Source organism: Pleurodeles waltl, chromosome 8 (genome assembly GCF_031143425.1).
Source record: "Pleurodeles waltl isolate 20211129_DDA chromosome 8, aPleWal1.hap1.20221129, whole genome shotgun sequence".
Taxonomy (NCBI): domain Eukaryota; kingdom Metazoa; phylum Chordata; class Amphibia; order Caudata; family Salamandridae; genus Pleurodeles; species Pleurodeles waltl.
Genome location: NC_090447.1, coordinates 127995737 through 128011589, shown reverse-complemented (window position 1 = coordinate 128011589; position 15853 = coordinate 127995737). Strand labels below are relative to the sequence as shown.

General features: G+C 44.0%; 1 protein-coding gene across 1 annotated transcript in view; it reads left to right on the top strand.

Moving 5' to 3' along the window:
• TENM4 (teneurin transmembrane protein 4) overlaps positions 1–15853 on the top strand; it is a 1476030-nt gene that overhangs the window by 371737 nt on the left and 1088440 nt on the right. Inside the window, exon 3 of the mRNA XM_069203936.1 lies at positions 8801–8903. The gene's annotated coding sequence lies outside the window, so the exon portion shown is untranslated. The remainder of the gene's footprint in view (positions 1–8800; positions 8904–15853) is intronic.

Genomic DNA, 15853 nt, shown 5'->3' with positions numbered 1-15853 from the left:
CAGGCTGGACAGCCTAAAACAAATAAAGCCAGCAAATAGAAAGCAGACAAATGTGAGTTACAAACCACAAAGCCAATGATAGGCAATGGGTGGAAGACATTCCCAGTGAAGGTTTCCATATGTCGCCAAGATGTCATTAGCAAACCAGACAGCTGTGCTGTCTCGTAGGCTTCTACCTTAAATACCTGCTGCAACCCTAAACTGTAAATTATTGCCTTTATTTTTCATTACATAACTTTTCTTTAAGTTTCCATTTACTTCTATTTTTTGTGATTGCTGCAGGGTTTTGTGTACACTTAGACATGTTTATCGTTTTGTTTCTCACCACTTTCTGTAATGGATATTCGTACAGTTTTTTAATAGTTTGGATTTTCATGTTTTGTTTTCACATAAAGTTTTTTTTCTATTAAATCACTTACTAAAGCAATATCCTCAACTTGCAGACTGACATGCGATACATTTGATTCATTACTCCTTTACAAACTCTCTATGGTTTTCTAGAACCCACCTTCCGTCCCTTCTCCTGCTAATTTCGAAGTGATAGCTTCCCCTGTCCCTTGAAAACGTAGCAAGTTTCTTAATCATCAAGGAACATTCTTCCAAGATTTAACTCCAAATGAATGGCTCCTGCCACAACTGTGACATGCTGGTTCGGCCGTGAGGCATAAGGATCAAATCTTTTATCTTGTCTCCTAAATTAATTCAGACATTTTAATTTGTTGCTGAATCATGGATTTCTGATGGTATTATAAAAGCACCAGGAATCCATGCCCAGTTCTTAATTTGTAAAAAATAATAAGTACCAGTGCCCAATGTTTTTCTCTGAAGTCCCCAGCTGGTCCTGCCGAAGTGGAGACTGCAGAGTACCCAGGCTACATAGTCTTGATTCCACCTCCTGCCTCTTTCTTCCCGCAGCATACATTTCCTGCCTCCTTATTTCGCTCTTGCCCTTTGTCAATGTCTTTTTGTCTTTCTCTTCATCTTCGTTTCCGTCGTTTGTGTTTTCTTCTCTTGCTCTGAGTCAAAGTCTTTTGAGGAAAAGTGGGAGCAAGCCCCCCACAAATAAGTGGTGGTGGGACCCCACCTGCAACCACTGGCTCAAATTAAGCACTGATCCTGCCTAATTTACCAATGACGGGTTAAACAATTTGACCGAAAAACTGCTCCACTGATCACAGAAGATAGTTCTGATTTTCCTTAAATATCTCATTCTGAACTCAATAGACACTGAACATTATTGAAGTGAAATCAGTGCCAGAGTGAATGCCATTAGGACAGTGATGTGTTTTGATACTGTACTTGTCCTTCGCTGAGCAGTGCACTGCATGTCAGTGAGTAGTATTGTAAATGGTGCACGTTCAGGATCTTCTGTAATGTTTCAATTTTCAAAATGTGAAACAAGTGAGATTGAATTAGTACACGCTGTTGATGTTTTAAGAAGTACTTAGTCACTTCTGAGAAACTTTTCAGCATTTAAATTACAGCATCCCCAGAGCAGAGCGAATATTTGAAAGACTGAGATTCCCTGGCCAAGACCCCTCATGTACACAGCCACTTTAATATATATCACACTTTCCACCGGTCCCACTTCCCAGGACAAAGATGCACAGTCTCTTGTACCACTCTTCCATAATTCGGTTTTATTCTCTTTAACCTTTCACCCTCCATCCAGATGCAGCTGTTTGTTCATCTCCACTCCCTGAAGTGCAGATGAGTGGCTGTGTATAGCAATGTCTTTAAAATGTGAGACTCAGTTGGGTGTCCCCACACTTTCAGCTCCCACTGTTTTGGCCAGCTAGAGTGTGGAGTTCATATGATCTGAACCACGAGCATTCCCATCCACCCAAGAGACCTGGGGAGTGGTGGACAGACGTAGAAAATTGAACTAAAAAGCTGAACTTCTGTAGATCTACAGCGCCATCTGTGCTGGATAGATGCTGCATGTGGTTGGCTAGATGGAATGATGAGTTAATGGATGGCTAGATGCCTAATCTTGGTTGGATGGATGGCAAGATGCATGGATTGATGGCTGGGTGAATGGGCTAATCAATGGATGGATAGATAGATAGATAGATAGATAGATAGATAGATAGATAGATAGATAGATAGATAGATAGATAGATAGATAGATTTGTTTATTTCTCCATTGCGGGTGATAGTGTTCTTCATAAATACACATAACACCTTAAATGATATGATGCTTTTTGGCCCAGCGCCTGAAGTTTTGTTCTTGGGGCTCATAGCCAGATGCAATAACGGGGAGCCATGTTGCACAATAGAGACTCTCATGAGATACTCTCATGCCGAGAGTAGTTTTTTTTTTAACCGCAAATCGATAGTATGCGGCTAAAGAAATCTGTTTAAAGATTAAACTATAAAGAGACCCCCTGAACTAGCGCAGAGAGGCGCCCCATCAATGTCATTGGCTGGCCTGCAGCCCTTCCTACCGAGTGTGACTGATAACAAGCAGATGGAAATATTACAACCTTACTAGGGTTTCCAATTCGGCCAAGTGTTCCTCATTATTTTTGCCTTTGCTACTGATCCGACTCTGAAAACATTCCCGTTTGATATGCTGCGGGGTGCCCACTAGGACAATGAGCTCATGGGCTGCAAATTTCCCATTAAAGTTTCAAAGTCGCTTCTCCTGATGTTTGCAAGAAGTATGCTCTGTAATACCTTCCCCGTGCTGAGCTTGAAAAACAAAGATTGGCTATTAAGGGATGATAAAACGATGTGGATTGGCGGTATCTGCCCGTAAAGTGGTTTCTATCGAGGCCAGTAATTCGGTGGTTAGGACGTTCATTCCCCATTGGTCACGTCCCTCCGCCGGACCAGATGCTTCTGATTGAGCCGCTCAGCATCTGGCGACATTACCCAGGCGCTAGTGATAGGTTAGTGGAGTCAATGTCAGGAAATGCTGCGATAGCAATCTAGGCGCCTGATTGGTTGCTACTGCGATAGCATCTGTCCTTTGCCAAACAACAGTACGAGATGTGTTTTTTTTTGTTTTTTTTTTTGTTTTTCTTCTTTGCCAAACTTTTGAGCAAAAACACTGGATTCAAAACTGAGTTTTTTAGTAAAATGGCATTCATTACCTGGTGCATAGCCACAGGGGATTAAGCCAAAAGGAAACTTGATTGCATTTGATCTTGCAAAGTGAATAGAATAAATGGTCACCTTTGGGTTCTGGGTCGGGCTCGTCTTTAGTGGCTGGCACAGGCTCATTTTGAGTTCAATAGGTGATCAACCATCTATCAGTAGTGCTTTGAGATATCCATTAAGGCACTACATGCCCTAGGTATGGGTTAGGGATAATGCAAAATGTACTACTCCGCAGTCTTTACCACTGGATATTATTGAAAGGGCTGGAGAGGGAGTCACAAAAGAAAATTGTGAGACTGGGTAGAGCAATCCACTGGTCTGTCCATGGCACTACTTTGATCCATCAGACCACTGGGCAAGAATGTTCTTACCAAGGAGAAGGGCATTGTATTATTCATGATCCTTAACGTTTTTTTTATGACCTCCGCCCGGTGTTGGATGAGGGCCCTGCGAGCCTCTAATCCCACTTGCTGTTGAATCTCAGCAAGGCCTCCTGATGTCCCCCACAATCATCTGACAAGTGTGGACCAGTTAATGATGCTCACTTATGCAATGTTTCAGGCCTGCATCCCCATCAATAAAGTGCTGATTCCCCGTTCAGCTGACACAAGGAGCAGGACAATTGGCCTGGGAAATGGGCTGTGATGGAGGTCCTTGCCCCTTGGCGGTGCTACTACTTGGCAGTATAGATTAGAAACACAGGAATTCATCAGTAAAGTGATCTGCTGTCCTCAGCACTTCTAAAGACTCTACAGGTTACCATCTCTCCAGCTGTGCAGGTAATCATGAATACAGTTGTAAAGACAGATTCCAAAATGAAGACAAATACAAGGAGGGACTTGGAGCACTTTTAGTCCAGCAGACGACCTCCTTGAGACTATGCAATACCACTAGTATGCAGTTCCTTAGGAGGGGAAGAAGAGAGGCCAGAGTGAGAACTGAGGAAACAGATTAGGGGATCTACTTGCTCAGAAGCAAGAGCCCTCAGGCACTCAGATGGGTGCCATGCTTCATCATCGGGCACCTCCTCGTTCCACTGGCGTTGCAACGCCCAATGGGCCCTTCAAGGTTTTTTTGCCATAGTTTTTTTTAGCATCAGATGCCAATGTGAAGTGTAGGGTGAAGGTGGTCTGGATGTAGATTGGTGTGATGTGAATAAAAAATAGCTAAGAGATAACCTAGTCAATTTTACTGGGTGGGTTCTCGTGTTATTGAGTGTCGTTATCGATCAGGCCAGTTCTTCAGGACCAAAAACCTAACCTACTGGTGATGGGGGAAGATACTACAAGCGACCTATCCTTATTCCCCTCCTAAGGAACTGCATATCCATTGTATTTCAAAGATTCTAAAATGAGTCAGACTTGAAAACCATTTTGTTCTGAATGGAATGGAAGTGTACTCATCATATTGACAAAAAATTGTGTTTTTGAAAGGTTTCACTGAGTATCACTAATAAAGAGAGCTGTTTCCACTTGTAGCAATGTTAGATGAAGCCACAGGCATGGCCTCCAGTACTCAGAGATTCCCTTCCTTATGCTTTGTGCCTTCTAAAAGTTTTATAGGCCTGCACCAGCTTCTAGATTTGAAGAATCTAAAATACATCAATCAATTTTTCTGCAAAATCCCCCCTCCACGCTAGAGGTTCACCTGCAGATGGAATACCCCACCTCCAAATGTAGTCAAATAAGTGTGAGTAAAGTCACCTTTACGACAGCTGCCTCTTTAAAAGGCAGGGAGAGGAAGAGAGGATTTGCAAACACAAGCTTTCTACATAGTAGCAGCTATATAAACCCCGCTGGGGTAAAAATGTTCAGCTGGCTCCAAGAAGAAAAAATGATGCTTGTCTGATCGAATAATGAAGTTAAAAATATTGAGTGGACAAAATGTAGTGTAAAAAATATCGAGGACAAAAAAATATATAAGCTAAGTGCAAATGGGTAAGTATTGATTTTCTATTCTGAACTCCACATCTATGTACCTGGAATATATGTGTGTCATGAAGGTACACATATTTGGAGTTAAATATAGTAAAACTTTGCTTACCCATAGAAAGCTACCTTCACAATATATTTGTCCTTGATATTCATGGCAGACTATTTTGTCCATGTGATATTTTTAACTCATTATTTTGTACAAACACCAAAATGCTGAGGCATATTTGTATTTTAAGGTCAGGGATATAAGCCTTGCAGGATACTCAGTGACGTAACTCAAAATTATAATGCCTACCTGCATAATATGGTGGCAGCCCCCTGACAGTCCCACAATCTCACATATATTCATAAGCCTTCAGCTGAAAGGAGGCCCTCTGAATGGCCATAATTACTTGAGTGTTCAATGACCTCCAGATGATTAACGCTGGTTATAGGATTTAGGGCCTCATTACGAGTTTGGTGGACGGTAGTACTCCGTCATAAGCGTGACAGATATCCCACCCGCTGTATTACAAGCTCCATTATATCCCATAGAACTTGTAATTGGGTGGCCGGAAATCCGTCACGTTTGTGACGAAGTAATCCTCTCCCCCAAACTCGTAATGAGACCCTTAGACTCTTTCAAGCCAGATCAGAGATGATCTGATTTTGGGATGTTATTTTGCCCATTTTTGGGTAATATTTTGTTTTCGTGAGGGATTACCCTTTGGAATATATTTGGAGTCAGGCAGTATTTTCCCCGCTTGTAATGAGCAATAATTTTACCACTTAGTGATATTTTTCACTTCTGTAACGAGCTCTGTTTTACAGCCATATTAGTCTATTCACTCAAGACAGATTAAATATTTGATATTTTGCTTATCCTTTAAACCCATTTTTACACATGAAGGTAGTTTGATCGCTGACATCCAGGTCCTCCCGTTTTTTGCAAGTGGAGGCATCAGAGTCACGAGGTGTTGGGAAAATTGGGAAGTCTGGTGTGTTGCAGGACAAGCAGTGGTGAGAACAAATTCTGGTTTTCTGGCAGGCCAGATGTGAAGAAAAGAGAAGGTTTTTATATAGGCATGACTACTTACAGGACTTCCTAGTGAAGCCTTGTTATAGAAGGTAAAAGTAAACATTACAGTTTAATTCTTGAAAAGCTAAAATGTACCAGAAGAAAGCTCGGCAGACTGAATTACTACCCAGAAACTGGAGCCAGTTTTGGCTACGAGCATCTCCTTCACATTGTTTCAGCATTTTGAGGTCAATGAACTTAGTAGTGTTTCCTTGGGTAATAATGACACCTATCACTAAATGTTTTAATGGTGAATCATTTTTTGCAGTGTGCTATGCAATATTTAGAGGTTATGATTTTTTGTAATTTAAGTGCTTGGAATGCCATAGCAGTCATCAAGAGAGAGCTTTTCTGTGCCTAAATGGCTGCCATGAGTAGTGTGCAATTCATACTCTGGAACAATTCTGTGTTAGAACTATTGGAATATTTTTGCTGAACTTGTACTTTTGAGGACCCCAGGGGCTCTTTTGCTCATGGAAAGCACACCGAAAAAATATTTTTAATGTAGGATTTAAATAAGAGTCTGGTCACGAATTGATGCAACAGAGAAGCGACTCTTTGACGGCAACATCAATAGGAGTGCGAGTGGAAAAAGAGCAAACTGAGATATTTTTGTGCTGACGTCGCTGGTTGGGTAAACCAGGATCACAATTGGCTGTTCAGATTGGAGAAGAAGCCTGTCAATCATTGAGCGAGGCCTGACAGGAGAACAGATGAGATTTTCAGCTGTGTTGTTTCAGCAGATTCAGATGACATCAACATTTTAGGGCTGATCAATGGAAGCTTTCTGCGACACTTCTGTGTTGGCCTCCTAGACTAGAGCTGTAAGATCTGTGCGCCACATGATGCGAGTCATTTCATCGTATAACGTACTTTGGAACATTGTCTTTGAAACACTTTTAGCATATCATTTACGCATACTATACATCATCTCATAGTCAACGCCAGTGTTTAATTTGTAAATAAAAAAGTGCCAGTGCTCAAAGCCCTCCTCTTAAACACGCAATTAAATGTGTAAGCACGGAATACTGAGGCAGCTTAATCCTGAAGCTATCTCGGGCCTCTTCAATCCATTTACAGCCACTCCCTGCCCTTCAACTCACTCTTTGCAGCTTTCTGCTTTCTCTCATTGTGATGCTTTTTCGTTTTTCTCTTCCCCTGTCTTTCCCATATGTATCTTTTGCTCGCAGTAAATGGTTGAGGCAGAAGAATAAGTGCTGGCCCTTAAAAATAAGTGCGGGTGCTCTGCACCGAAAACAACAAGCACAGATTAAGCACTGGTCAAGGCTTACATAAAAACAATATTGTGCAGCTGCAGTTATATCCTGGTGACAATGATTTGCGGCACTTGCCATATCATTCGCCATCTGCATAATTTGCAGTTTTTAACCAAAAAAAGTTATTCTACCTGTAATGGAACACAATATTTTTAAATCACTGCACAAGGGACGCAGTGTCAGACTACACAAGTCAACTGGCGACCTTCCCTTGATGCCTGCTGTAATTGGATATTTAAAATGAGACCATATTGGCCAGATAGTGTAAACATCCCTACTTGAATGACTGGCGGAAAGACTTTCATCTGCAGCAGGAATCAAAGACCTTAGGCACTTAAATGTAATTTAAACAGGGTGGATAAAGTGTTCCATTCATTATCACGGTTTCTGTTTTTTATTATTAAAATACGCTGCTCTCATGGCTGCATTTATTTCCGCATAGCAATCAATATTTTTAAAGAATCATAAAAGAGGTTGTATTTCTTTTTAAGGTCACGTCTCGATCTTAAATTACCTTTTAGTGTGACATGTACATAACAAGTTATCTGCTATGTGTTCTGCTGAGCGGTTTTAATTGAAAGAAGCGAAGCTTGATTGTAGCATATTTTGCTTTTCCATGCCACGTAATTTAGTCAGTTCTGCCACATAATTTGGTCCTTCATTGTCGCATAATTTTATAGTGTGAGGGAGAAAACGTCTTCCTAAACATATCCATGAAGTATGTTCTCATCTCGCCTAAGGAGCTATTTCTTGGAGGGGGTGGTTTATGTTTTAAATGCCATAATCTTATTTTAAAACATTTTAAACATGGTTATTGAATGTTGTGAATACAGAATGTTTTTTCAAGGTGCCAATCAATATAAATACTCTTAGGCTGTGTCACTTGCTAGTGCGGTATCTTGGCAGGTTGCCATGTTTGAATGTACAGAATACAAGTGTCACGACTGCGCCACAGTGTTTTACGCAGGAGTAAAAGGATTGGAATAGTGGAAACCATGTGGCTCTAGGGGGAAAGGAGGAAAGGGATTCCGGCGTAAATAATGTTGGTAGGTTAAAGATCTCTTGAGACGTTTGCATTGAGTCGGTTGGATGATTTGTGTCTGGAAATATGTTTGTTCTACAAAATTCCGATCTCTGCCCTTGTTTCACAAGATCTGCCCCTCACTGAGCACTAAGGGCCATATGTACAAACACATTTTCCCATAGACACAGAATAGGTAAAACCCTTTGCTACATCTGGCCCTAAGAGTATGACGTTTCAAAATCTATTAGATTCCAAATTGTTTATACTACATTGTTTAAAATTGTCACATTTCTGAAAATGTGTATTAATCGCATCATTAACCGTGATAAATTCACATAAAAGTCTATTTCTAATATCGTCTAAGACCATGCATTCAGATTTTCTTTTCTTATGTCTTCTTCAGAATGTCTCCAATGGGAGCCTGAACAAGCCTGTGACCTGGGGACGGGGCTTTCCTAAAACACATAGCAGAAGTACAGACCAGCCTCAGCAGCGCCTGGGATTGGGTAAGTGTCAGTGCACTTTCATAATATACCCTGTTTTTTTCTGCCCTGCAAAGTAGTTGTATGAATTTACACGTCTAATATTAAACTCTAATCTTCCTTATGCGCATTGCATGCTTGTCTTGTGCAGCTGGGTGGCAGAGGAACTTGGAGGAGGGATGTGGTGTGGTGGGCCGGCAGCACATACATCTTTGGGGTGACAAACTGTAGTTGAGTCCACACAAGACGTGGAACTCCTGTTTCATAAAGTATGCATTGTGCAAGCCCGATCATTTTAGATTTGTATTTTGAAAAGATGATTGACAGCTCTCATAATCCACAGAAGAGGTGGCATGTGGATAAGTGTAGTGGATGTCTACTTACTGGACATCCCAAGGCTTGGACCGCTGCTCCCAAGTTTGACGTGTGTTGTTTTACTGCTTAATCTTGGTGAATATCTTTTCACCATGCAAACTCCACAACAATTGGTGCTATCAGAAGAGCAGGTGTTTTGCTGGATCAGTGCTGGGGCTGAGGTGGAGGTAACAGCACAGGGTCCAGCGTGGGAGGGGTCCACAGCATTGTAAGCAAAAGGGAGCAGATGAGAGTCCTAGGGTTGGGGTGCGGGGGGGTAATGCAAAGTCCAAGAGGAAGGAGTGTGAGGTTTAGGGAGGAAGGAATGCTGTGCAGTGTCGATGGGGTGGGGAGTCCTTCAGAATATATTGAGAGTACAGAGCCCAGGAGGATGGGAGCAGAGCAGGGTTGATGCAAGATCTCGGTGGGAGCAGTGCTTAATTTGTGCTTGTTATTTTCCGGTGCTGAGCACCAGCACTTATTTTTTAGGGCAGGGGCTTATTCCTGTGCCTCTAGCATTTGTTGTGAGAAAAGACACATATTGGAAAGAGGGAGGAAGGGGAAAAAAGCGTCACTAAAGGAGAAAGCAGAAAGTTGCTAGAGTGAGCTGTAGGGGCAGGGAGTGGCTGTAAATGGATTGAGGAGGCTCAAGATGGCTTCAGGATTACGCCGCCTCAGTTTTCCGTGTTCCTACATTTAATTGCAGCATCCGCGTGTTTAAGAGGAGGGCTTTGGGCACCGGCACGTTTAGAGTCTAGATGAGATGAGTTTCTTGTCTCATTGTAACTCCACGAGGAGATAGAAGCATCAAGTGCAGATTTCAGAGGAGTTTCATGGTTGACATCTGTAAGACTGCTACATGGGCCTCCCCACATAACTTCATGACACACAATAGGTTAAGGATGGGCTTCTCAAAGTAGACTTTGGCAGGGGTGCGACCAACTCAGGTCATGTACTTGTGGTAAAAAACATGATGTTGCAGTGAGTGCCAAATATATTGCGTGAAGATGCCCTCGCCAATAAACGAATCGGGCAAAGAAGAAGAATAAATTAGGGTCACGCCTTCATTACTTATGAGCCATCTTCATTATACAGCATCATCAATTCCTTGACACAGACCTCCATCTCTCCTTTCTTTTCCATCCTTTATTGGCTTCTGACTAACCAGGTGTAACTCCTGAATTAGAAGCAGAGGCCTAGGTGGGAGGAGAGATAGAGTATTTGTACGACCTATCTCGGGAGAGGGTTTAATTTTCCCTTGGGAAGGATTAGGGACTGGCACGAGGGAGGGCTTTAATGTGCAATTAAGTTTACCAGTATGTAATAGGGGCATTTTGACTGGTACTAAGTGTTACTCTAACACCTAGGTGAACAGATAATATTATTGCACTGTATCAGCAATGAGAGTGAAGAATTATCAGAGGAGATGGGGTCTAATGGCTCATTTGCCAGCCTTGGGATCTCGGGAGCTGGGCATGAATTCCAACATCGGCACCTGATTGTACATCATGTGATTCTGAGCAAATCACTTAACCTAAATGTGTCTGAAATTGAGAACGGGCGAAATGCAATTATACAATTCAAAGATGCAAATCCCAACTTGAATGTACGGCACTGCGTTGCTTCTCAGCTAGCCTTCCACTATATAAATGGAAGTACATACATATAACCACAGGTGGTCCAGCATATACTGCACATGTTTTGCAGCTGGTTACCACCTTTCTTGCTAATGTTAACCTACCTCAGATTTTTTATGATCTGAAGTGGAATTACAGAATCTCACCAAAATTGTGGTAATAGAGATTTGCGGTAAGCCATTTGTATCTCTTTGCAAGCACTCTAAGGCCCATATTTATACTTTTTTAGCGCCACATTTGCGCCGGTTTTTAATGCAAAAGCGGCACAAACTTACAAAATACAATTGTATTTTGTAAGTTTGCGCCGCATTTGCGTAAAAAAATTACGCAAATGCGGCGCTAAAACAGGATAAATATGGGCCTAAGTGTACACCTCGGCCGCCTTATTAAGACAAGTTGTGTGAAATTCACATAATTATATGGAATTCTGCAAGAATTACGTAAAATGACATTTTAGTGTTAATTACATGCTCGAGTCCATTTTACATGTGATTATGCATTTCGCACTAGAAAATTAGCACAAAAAACAGAAGTACAACGGACAACACTTCTCGCATTCTAGTCATTCACCTTGTGCCCATGCTCCGGCGCTAAAATTCCGCTGCACGCGCGGTGTAAATACGCCTTGTGACATATTGAACATTTTTGGGAATTTCACGTAACAAGCATAACACAAAATTTGCCAAATTATTCAGAATTACGTGGGTGTAATAGAAATTTCACCTGGGACTAATTCGGTCCCTGTGACAGGAGCGTATTCTTGCTGTGAGATGCAGGGAACGGGAAGCCACTGGGATGGATTCAGGGCCTGTCGCCGACAGGGGAAGGGGGTCTTACTGCGTCTCCCTTAGCGCTTCTCCACAATCTCCTGGGCAGCGCATAGTAATCAAGTTGGCCAGGTTATTCTAACAGTAATTATGTGCCAGGCTTTTCCAGCGGCTCCCTCCTTCAGACGCGACAGCCGACACCGCCGCGTCGTGGTAAATTATCATTCGGTTACGGTGAGGCCGATCTCCTGTGAATGCAGATGAAGCCCACAGCAACTCTCTTCTCACCACAATCCGCTCCCCCAAATATGTGTGTTTATCTTAGATGTGTGGAGTATCCGTGTGTCCCTCCGCCACGCGGCCGGAGCGCAATTACTGAAGAGTTTGAAGATAAAAATAGTGTCTATTTCGAAATGGCTTTTGATCAGGGAGATATTTTCATTTCAATTTTTAATTGAGCATGAAGTTCAAAAGGGTAAATGAGCAGCTCATTATCTAGAAAATTGTATTCTATTGCGCACCACAGAACAGCGCCAACTTCGACTATCTGGCCAATTGGAATATCAACGGGAGGGGCCTGCCAGGAAGAAAGAAGGTCACTTTTGGGGGGGTGGGACACTGGTGAGCTAGTTCCTAGGTGGTGAACACATGAACATAAATTCTAAGTGTGTGGGATGAGGGTGAGGTGTTTAGTACTCCCAGTCAACGCTGATACCAGGGGGCGCCGTGGTTGCAGTAACCACATCTAATTTCGAGTTTTCCGTATGAAAATAAGAGATTACATGCAGAACCTGGTGCTTTCTTCACAATGTGTGAATATTGTGCACAGTGGCGGCCGCAGCTTTAGGAGGGAGGGGGGCGGGCGGGACACACACACACACTCATTCTTTCACACACACACGCATGCACGCACATCCATTAACAACACTCATAACACTCAAACATGCACGCGCACACCAAACATTCAATATAAAACATCACACACATACACACACACACACTTACCTTCAGTATCCAGGTCCCAGGAGGGTTGGGACTGCTGCCTTCCCTCATTGGCTGACCTTAGATCATTAGGTCAGCCAATGAGGGAAGGCAGCAGTCCCAGACTCGTCACAGAGTGGGATGGGGTCAGTGAGACTGCTGACCCCTCCCCACTCTGTGACGAAGTGTCACTGATTGACACTCGCCCTGTGCGGTTCAGGGCTTAAACCTGAAGCACCCAGGGAGAGTGTCAATGGGTGACGCTTCCCTCATCCCCCAGGGGAGGGCCTTGAGGCACCTTTGCTGAGCCGAGGAGGTCACGCCCATAGGAGCTGTGACCTCCTCAGCCCAGCAAAGATCAGCTCAGGCAGCCAGGAGCCTGCGCAAATCGTACATGTCTCGCTCCTGGCTGCCTGAGCTGAACATGGAGAGTGTCTGTCAGGCTGACCTTTGTTCACTCTTCATGGGGGGCAAAAGGTGGGGGGGCGTGGCCCCTCCGCCCTAAAGGACGGGCCGCCACTGATTGTGCACGTATCCGAATTTATTGTGTCTTTTTACTTGGTGAATACTGGAAGGCATGACCTGCCGAATTCACCATGGAAAAATTGCAGGTTGTGCAGTGTTTCCACATAATTTATAATTCAATTCCCTGTGCTAGCAAAGTTTTGCTCTTGGATTAGAATTTACAGACCCTTTCGGAACCGTGCGGATGTTGTGCATCCAGAAACTCGCCTTGCACAAGCCGCTTTGATAATTAGGGAAGGTGTATTCACGCTGAGTGCGATCAAAATGTGCAATTGTGCGATAAATATTAAACATGATGTCATGCAGTTGTCTACTGCCCCTTCTGTGAATAAGGATGTCCTAAGAGTGCCAAAGGCTGGCGCAAACCCTTCTGTAATACAGACCATGGCTGGCATACCTGGACCAACAGAAGCATCACTGCTGCCAGAAATAAGTGAAAAGCCACCAGTGGTACATTACACCCCCTTCTTCAGTGGTCATTACTTCAGATCAAAAACCAAACCATTGCAGTGCCAGTGTAAGTTATCCTAAAAAGCCCCAAACAAGATTGTCATAAGCGATACTGTTTTCATAAATCAAAATGCCACCATGTTCCCTGCTACAGAATGACCACAAACCACCTTCCCAAGCGCTCCAAATGTTAGCAAAAAACGGTAATAATGTGCGGAGAGAGAACGTGGCTTGCCCAAGGACACACAGGGGGTCATTCTGAACCTGGCGGTCGGTGACCGCCAGGGTCACCGACCACGGGAGCACCGCCAACAGGCTGGCGGTGCTCCCAAGGGCATTCTGACCGCGGCGGTTCAGCCGCGGTCAGAAAGGGTAAACCGGCGGTCTCCCGCCGGTTTACCGCTGCCCCATTGAATCCTCCATCGCCATGGGGATTCAGACACCCCCTACCGCCATCCTGTTCATGGCGGGAAACCCGCCATGAACAGGATGGCGGTAGGGGGTGCCGCGGGGCCCCTGGGGGCCCCTGCAGTGCCCATGCCAATGGCATGGGCACTGCAGGGGCCCCCGTAAGAGGGCCCCACAAAGTATTTCAGTGTCTGCTTTGCAGACACTGAAATACGCGACGGGTGCAACTGCACCCGTCGCACCCCTGCAACTACGCCGGCTCAATTCTGAGCCGGCGTCCTCGTTGCAGGGGCATTTCCGCTGGGCCGGCGGGCGCTCTTTTGGAGAGCGCCCGCCGGCCCAGCGGAAATGTAAGAATGGCCGCCGCGGTCTTTTGACCGCGGTGCGGTCATTTGTCAGCGGTACCTTGGCGGACGGCCTCCGCCGTCCGCCAAGGTCAGAATCAGGGCCACAGTGTGTTCAAGGAGGTGTCTTGACTGGGCATGTTTATTCCTGACAAAAATTTCATCATAGCACCAAGCAAGCAGAATGTTGTCAAGGCATAGATGAAGATCACAGTTTTCGGTTTTTTTTATACTTTAATCTGATAGGCCCTAAACATTTTGACCTCATTTTGTCTGTGTTTATCACTTGCTGACTCAATATAAAAGAGAAACATGGGGGACAACAGAAATGGTCCTCAGTAGAGAATCGAACCTGCCGACACAAATGGTGCCACCATGTGTCGCACGATATCCAAATGGTTCATGCTTTCTCACTGTGAAGAGCCAATATCACACAGTGAGTCCAAGATGAGCTGGAAAACGCTGCACGTGTGGGCCTGCTAGCTCATGTGCAACATCCTTGGGATGTGGGCGGCAGCGTTGGAAGACTTTGTAGCATTTTGGGGATAGACTACGAGTGTTTCCTCTAACTGGCTGGTGCGTAGCGCCTTCTTCTCAGCCCTACTCCCTCAAAAATACCCACAAGGGATGAGAAGGTAGAGATTGCCTCAAAGCCTGAAACATCTCCAGACTCTGAGCCAACAGTCCTCAATAAAAATATTTCCAAGGGTTCGGGAATGGAGATGGTGCTTAAAGCCAATGTCGCAGGTTAGACACCTCCTTCTGGAATCTAAGTGGAAAATTTACCAAGTTCTACATTTTGCTTAAAATGTTGGGAAAAGTAACAGATGTCTAAATTTCATTTGTCATTGAGGTAAGGAGAAGAGCTTTTCTTATTCTTTGTCTACCCAGTCTTTATTTATTTATATATTGTCATTTACAGCTCAGATGCCACATAAAAGGGTTTCAAAATACACGGTCAAGTTACAAATCAAGAACCAGATAGCAGATAGAAGTGCTGACAGGTATAGTTACAACAAGGCATCTAGGCTAGTAATACTGTGGTATATAGTTACAACTGTGTATACAGGGAAACAATGCAACTGGCCATCAGAGGTGGCTGCCGCAAACCTCAAGGGGAGGGGTGGGAGGAACGGGATACAAAATAATACAATTAAAAAAAATGTACCTTTTCCCATCGCAGCCGTCTCCTGCCACCTCGCTTGTCGCTCCTCTTCTTCTGGTAACCCAGCATTTACTGGTACACCAGCACAGGCTCCCCAGCAATCCTGGTGCTGCTTTCATGCTAAACATAGCATGAAAGCAGCATCAGGACTGGTCTGAGCGGCTCGGACTGCCGCTTAGACACAACTTGGGGTCTGCGCAGTTTCTCCAGCCCGGCTGTTCAACATAGCGGGCTAGAAAAACCTAAGTGTGCATGTGTGTTTGGCCGGCCTGAGATTTTTGAGCCCCCCTGAACCTAATCCTGTACTCCTTAGTTGAGAATCCAAAGCCCTCAATCATGGTAG